At 38.3% G+C, this 7,171-nt stretch overlaps 1 non-coding gene across 1 annotated transcript; it reads right to left on the reverse strand.

Annotated features, from left to right (window-relative positions):
* Positions 1 to 5,822: 5,822 nt before the first annotated feature.
* LOC120269830 lies at positions 5,823 to 5,927 on the reverse strand. The gene has a single exon (XR_005539463.1). It is a non-coding gene; the product is annotated as a small nucleolar RNA R71 (small nucleolar RNA).
* Between the last annotated feature and the right edge of the window lie 1,244 nt (positions 5,928 to 7,171).

The following is a 7,171-nucleotide window of genomic DNA, read 5'->3' on the forward strand; positions in this document are numbered from 1 at the left end:
GGAAGGAATGCTAAAATGAATGAAATCTACAGTTTTTTTATAAACTTTTCTCTAAAATGAAAATAACATTTTCAACTTGTGGATTTTTATTAAAACCGCAAATTGTGAACTTGAAAAATGCAATTTTGTTGAGTGTTAAGTGATATGAAGTTTTGACAACTTGTGGATGACAAATAAAACACCTTTATAATCTTTTAAAAGAATTCTATGAAGTGGGGATTTTATTTTATTTTATTTGATAAAGATATTTAGCAAGGATCAAACTGTGAGTTTGACAATAGTGAAATGGCAAACAAAGTTGAACACATAAAGAATAATAGCAAGGTATGCTTTATTGTGTTAATTGGAATAGTTTGTATGAATGTTACACCATGCTACAAGAATGCAAATCTTAGAATAGGAACCTTAATAAAAATCAATTTTGATATAAAGCTATCTATAATGCAAAATGGGTTCACAGAGTCATCCTTCGTTGTCTTTTCTCCAAACAACAATGAATAATTAGGAGCAAACTTCGCTATATTGAGATTGCGAAAAGCTCGATGAAATGCGATACCACATTATTGCCTAAAAATCATAACTTTCTTTTCACTTTACACCATTTTTTTTTAACTTGTTACAAATTACAACCCCAAAAAAAAGACAAATTGAAATGATACTACATATACAAAACTTGTCCTTCATTTAAACAATGTCCCTAGCAAAAGAAGCTCGCATCCTGGAAGAGAAGTCCTCTCGCCGGTGATTGCGCTCACATCAGGTTGTTTGGGAGAAGGAGAAGAAGGAACTAGGGTGTTTTTTCTTGGATGATGTGGCTGGGTGACATGGATAAGTTGTGGCGTTTGTGACTTGGTAAATGGTGTGACATGCAAACATTGCCTTGTTCATTCTAGTGTATAGCTCAGTATTTTACCACTAGACACTCACAAGTATCCTTCCTTTGATAGCAAATTGAAGTTAAGTATCTAAAAAGATACAAATTGAAGTTGGATGCTAAAAAAAAGTGGTTTGTAATACATAACTAAGAATTTTCGCAAAAGAAAATTACTAAACCAAGTAGTGATTGGTTTAAAGATAATGGGAGGTAGGGTAATATATTAATATTACAAAATTATATTTTTGAGAATAAGAACAATTTAACCTAATTTGATTTATGAAACCTACATGAGTAAAATCATAGGATAGAGGTTTTTGGTGTTAGTAAAAAACAATCTCACCAAAACCATTGGCTCACCATATCCTCTCACAATTTAACCTAATCAAGGAATTGAAGGCACAATAGGCTAGGGAGTTTAAAATGAAGGGCTTGGGATCGGCAGACAAGATTCTAGGGATGTAAATTTACCGAGATAGAAATAATATGAAGATTTGGCTTTCTCAAAAGAATTATTTGAAGAAGATATTGTGGCAATTCAACATGCAAGACTGTAAGACAACTTCTACCCCACTTCCTGTTAATTTCAAGTTATCCTCAAGTATATGTCCTTGCAATGAAGAAGAGAGGATGGAGATGTCTCAAGTACTATATGCATCAGCAATGGGAAGCCTAATGTTCACCATGATCTGTATAAGACCAAATATTGCACGTGCAGTAGGAGTGGTAAGTCAGTACATGGCAAATCTTGGTCGAGAGCATTGGAATGTTGTCAAGAGAATTGTCAGATATGTAAAAGGAACCTCAAATGTTGCATATGTTATGGGGGATCAGACTTTACTGTCAATGGATATGTTGATGCGGATTATGCAAGTGATCTTGATAAAAGCAAATCCACTATATGATTTGTGTTCACACTAGTAAGAGGAGCTGTGAGCTGGGTTTCAATCTATAGTCAGTCATGTCTACATCAATGACAGAAGCAGAGTATTTGGTAGTTACATGAGCCAACAAAGAAGCTGTGTGGTTGAAGATGGTGTTGGAAGAACTTGAGCACAAACAATAGAACATTACTCTACATTGTGATAACCAGAGTGCTTTGTATCTTACGATAAATCTGGTATTTTATTCAAAGACAAAACATATTAGAGTTCAGTACCACTTCATTTGTGGGAAAGTGGAAGAAAGAATAGTGGACATGTAGAAGATTCATACCAAGGATAACCCAGTTATCTTTATGACAAAAGCAAACAATACTGACATATTCATATGGTGTTGATCCTTTTGTGGCCTAATAGACATATAAACAACATCGAATGGCAAGATAGAAAGAATGATGTGAATATCTGATTACCTTTTAATCAAATCTTCAAGTGGGAGAATTGTTAGTCAAAAACAATCCCACCAAAAACATTGCCTCACCATATCCTCTCACAAATTTATCAACTTAATCCATTTGCTGCTTGCTTAAACAATAGATTACAAATCAGCATACGCCCATTTGTTATAAGCAAAAAATGGTGGCTGGAACTCTCTCTCTCTCTCTCTCTCTCTCTCTCATGCTTATAAATAGAGAAGGATGAAGCTTATTTATTCACAACATACGTGAATGAGAAAAGTGAGAGTGAAGAAGTGAGAGAGAAATAGAAGAGGGGAAGTAATGAGAAAAATATTTTGAGAGGTAGTATTTCTTATAGTACAAGAGAGAGTAGTGGTTTTTACCTTATTATTAGAGGTGTTTGTAACTCCTAAATTTTCCTACTTAGTAAATTCTTCTATCCTTACCCATGGTTTTTACCCTAATTATTTAGAGGTTTTAAAAGCAATATTTGTGTCTTTTACTTTTGAGTATTATTTTTCATTTCTTTTGCTGTATACTACTCTATTCAGTCCTACATTTTATAACGAGTAGTATTAGAGCTAGATTTGGGTGTTTATATCTACTTATCGTATGCTTTGTGGATGCTACTATAAGTAGATCTTCCACATCAGAAAATAAGTTAGATTATTATTCACCCTTTGAAAGAATTGATTACTGCTCTTAAAGAAATTTGTAATATAAGCAATGACAGTAAGAGATAAGATTAAAAAATTTAATGGGAGTAATTTCTCACTATGGAAGCTGAAGATGAAAGCAATTCTAAGGAAGGACAACTGCTTAGAGGCCATAAGATGGACGGGAATGCCATTGCTGATGGAGTTCTATCAAGTATAGTAGAGAAGAAGATGACGGAGGAGATATGGGATAACCTCACCAAGGTGCACAAGGCCAAGTCACTTCACAACAAGATTTTCCTTAAGAGGAAACTCTATACTTTGCGTATGGCAGAATCCACTTCAGTGATGGGGCACTTAAGTACACTAAACACTCTATTTTCCTAACTCACATCACTGGGACATAAAATAGAGTCAAGTGAACATGTAGAAATTCTACTCCAAAGGCTACCAGATTCATATGATAAATTCGCCGTCAACTTAACAAATAGTGTCTCTGATAACTGCTTGTGTAATAGTAATATGAAGTATTCTTTTCTTACATTGAGCATTACTTTTCTCAGATTTTATCGCTTATACATGTGTATTTGTATTCTTTTTAGTGCATATAGGGTTATGGAGACAATGAAGTGGAAGAAAGGAGCCAAAAGTAGATCATGGATGCACTTTGTTGATGGAATCTTGAAGTGAACAAATGCAGATACACAAGTTGTGCTTAAAGATACATGATTGTGTACTAAACCTCCATGCGTGCTCGAACACAATACATGGTGGCGTTTATTAAAAAGGCATAGCGTGATCTACCGCATGGATGTGTGCCCGATTACGTGGCCTGATGAGAAATTGTGGATTCGGGGAGTATTTTGGCGAGATCTTTGTAGCGATTCTTGAGCACAGTATTATAGCGATTCTTGTTCATAGAACCCGTGAGAAAATTAGTTTCCTAGAGATTCGCAGGGGTGTGGAAAATTCACGCACGTGTGGATCTCAGATTCGACCCTGATTTAAGTTGCGATTTGATGCGTTTTGAAGGATCTTTTGCCCATCTTTTCCCCATCTTTGAGGGCGCTCGTGATTCACGGTTTGGAGAGGGTTTTGGCAAGGTTTTTTGGAGTGGTTCTCTGAGCTTTCAACACCAGCGTTCCTTCGGAAGATAGTTATTGGGGGCTTTTACGTGGGCATACGATTCGACGAGGTGTGCACTAAGCTAGCGAGGGAACCCTTGGAGAAGATGAGGCTACTCCACAAGACCATCAATACGGACTACAAGGGGGTTTTATTTATGGATTGTATGTTTTTACTTTCAATTTCATTATTGATTGTATCTTACTCCATGGAGAGCTAAACCCCTAGTGGGTGGTTGGACTTGTAAATCCTAGGATAATTTTGTTTCATTGACCTTTTATTATGTATTTTTTAATTGATGTTTTAATTGAGTTCCAATCTTGAATGCTTATTGAGTTGATTTTCCCTTAGAGTAACACTAGGGTTGAGAATCCATCTTGGTAATCTTTGTGGATGAGTGGCACACCATGAGGGTTAGACAAAGCTAGATTGGAGAGGGTTGAGAGGGTGAGTCGAGAGGTAGTGGAACATCCCATTTCCTTTTCGGTGTGATTTATCCTACCTCTGTGATCCAAGAGTTCTTTGCGGTCACAATAGATTGAAGTGCTAAGAGAGGAACTCCTCTAGGGCTTAGTTGCGCAAGCGACAGAGTGAAGCGTTGTAGTAATCCTTAGTGATGGGGCTTAATTGAGACTAGGGGTCTTTCGCTTTTACCAAAGGGTTAGATCTAGATTAGGGAATAAGCTTTATCACTTGGAGTCCCTAGAGCTTTAAGCAGCCTTTCACAGTGTGAGGTGTTGAGACTAAGTGATTTCTCCGCCGGGCATAATATAGTGTTAGTCACGGTTGACCTTAGGTTTGGGACCGTATGTTTAAGAATTTCCACGACTCATTAGACATCAGTTGGGAAACATAATGATTGGTCTTGCACTTGAAGCAATAGTCCTAGGGTGAGCAATGTCTGGGTGTCCCACTTTCTATCGATTGTCTTTCCTCTCATTTTATTGTGTCTCTCTTTCTTGTTTTATTTATTTCTATTCAATTTGCATTAATATTATTCACACCACTAGTGATTCATCTTCACCATAGTTAAATAGCAATTCTTGTGTTTCTGATCACTATTCCCTGTGGATACAACTACTCACTCACCAGGGTACTTTTATTACTTTGACAACCCGTGTACTTGCGGTACACACGCAAAAGGGGTGTGCCAAGTTTTTGGCACCGTTGCCGGGGAATAGGTATTTTGGAAACACTTTGCACTTTGCTATTTTAGCTATATTCATCACTTGTTTTATTCCACACTTTCTTATTCTTCCATCGTTTTGATTTGTTTTCTTTTCTTTGGTTACAGCTCCAGGTTATAACCCAAGGAAACCCTTCGATATTGGTTGAAGAAAATCTGGACATTGAACAAAGAATTCATAGAAGGAAAAAAGAACCTGTGCAAGAACAGTCTAATCAAGCCGAGATAGAAGGTGAAGAGATCAGATAACATGGCGAGATAGAATGGCGGCGAGAGGGACACTCTCGGGATTATACACGACTGCGAGTTCTTGGAATGCAATCTACTATTGTGCGACCACCAATCATGGCTCAGAATTTTGAGTTCAAGCCAGGCTTCATCCAGATGTTACAGCAGTCAGGACAGTTTAATGGTTTAGCTGATGAGGATCCAAACAATCACATAGAGAACTTCTTAGGGGTGTGCGACATGCTCAAGATTAATGGTGTTACGGATGATGCTATCAAGTTGAGGGCCTTCCCATTTTTCTTAAAAGGGAGAGTAAAGCAATGGTTGCATTCATTACCTAGAGCATCGATCACTACATGGGAGGAGATGGTAGAAGCTTTTCTTGCCCGATATTTCCCTTCCGAAAAATCTGCAAAGCTTAGGAATGAAATGTCCTCTTTTGTGCAAACGGAATTAGAGTCTCTATTTGAGACATGGGATAGGTTCAAGGAGCTCTACGAAAATGTCCTGACATAGGTTCCCAGGGTGGATGATTATTAGGACTTTCTATAGTAGGGTTGAAGTTAAGCGCAGAGCGATTTACTTGATCTTTGCGGCATGAGGGTACTGTAGGGGAGCTAGACCCCTGAAGAAGCCCGACATCTCATTGAAGAAATGGCTATGAACAGTTATCAGTGGAATACAAGAGATAGAAAGAAGGTATCCAGACTTTATGAGATTGATGTAGTTACTTCACTGGTGGCCCAGGTTGAGATTGAGCAAGAAGTTAGACACTTTAATTTCTCCAAGAGTGGCAGCCGTAACGAGTTGCACAATATGCGGGGGAGGACATGCTCCATCTGATTGCTCAATTTCTATTGGTGGTACATCCTCAGTGGAACAGGTTGACTTTGTGGGTAATGCAATGAGAAGTTAAGGAAATCCGTATAGCAATGCCTACAATCCGTGGTGGAGGAGCCACCCAAACCTTTCATGGAGTAATCAAGGGTAACAGAAGACTTTGGCACCATGTGGTTTCCAACAACAACAACAACAAGCCCTGAACATGGAGAACCGAGTTTCAGGGTTTGAAAACTGGATGACTGACCTAGAGAATGCCTTGACCAAGTTCATTCAATCGTCAGATACAAGATTTCAATCAATTGAGGCCACACTTCTCAACCACACCGCATCATTGCACAACTTGGAAAATCAAGTGGAACAAATTGTGAAGTCACTCTCGGAAAGACCTCAAGGGAGTTTCCCTAGCAACATGGAGACAAACCCAAGAGAACATGTGAAGGCGATCACTTTGAGAAGTGGTCGTGAAGTCGAGGGTAGGCTCCCAAGTGAGAAGACCAATGTTGAAGCACTCGAGGTCGTGGAGGTTGAGGAGAAAGCCAACAAAGAGAAAGAAGTGGCAACCCCAACCTACAAGCCAAGAATCCCTTATCCTTCGAGATTGAAGAACGACTAAAGTGATGAGCAATACAATAAGTTCTTGGGTCTATTCAAGCAGTTGCACATCAACATTCCATTTTAGAGGCGTTGTCTCAAATGCCTCGCTATGCAAAGTTTTGAAGGACCTCTTCACCAACAAGAGGAAGTTGGAAGAGAGTGCATCTGTGATCTTAGATGCTTTATATTCAGGGTGTTGCAAAATAATATGCCGAACAAGAAGAAGGACCCTGGAAGCTTTATCATCTGGTGTAACATTGGCAACTTGGGTGAAGAAAAGGCATTGGCTGATTCAGGGGCTAACATCAATGTTATGCCTTACACAT

The sequence above is a fragment of the Dioscorea cayenensis genome, chromosome 9 (assembly GCF_009730915.1).
Source record: "Dioscorea cayenensis subsp. rotundata cultivar TDr96_F1 chromosome 9, TDr96_F1_v2_PseudoChromosome.rev07_lg8_w22 25.fasta, whole genome shotgun sequence".
NCBI lineage: Eukaryota > Viridiplantae > Streptophyta > Magnoliopsida > Dioscoreales > Dioscoreaceae > Dioscorea > Dioscorea cayenensis.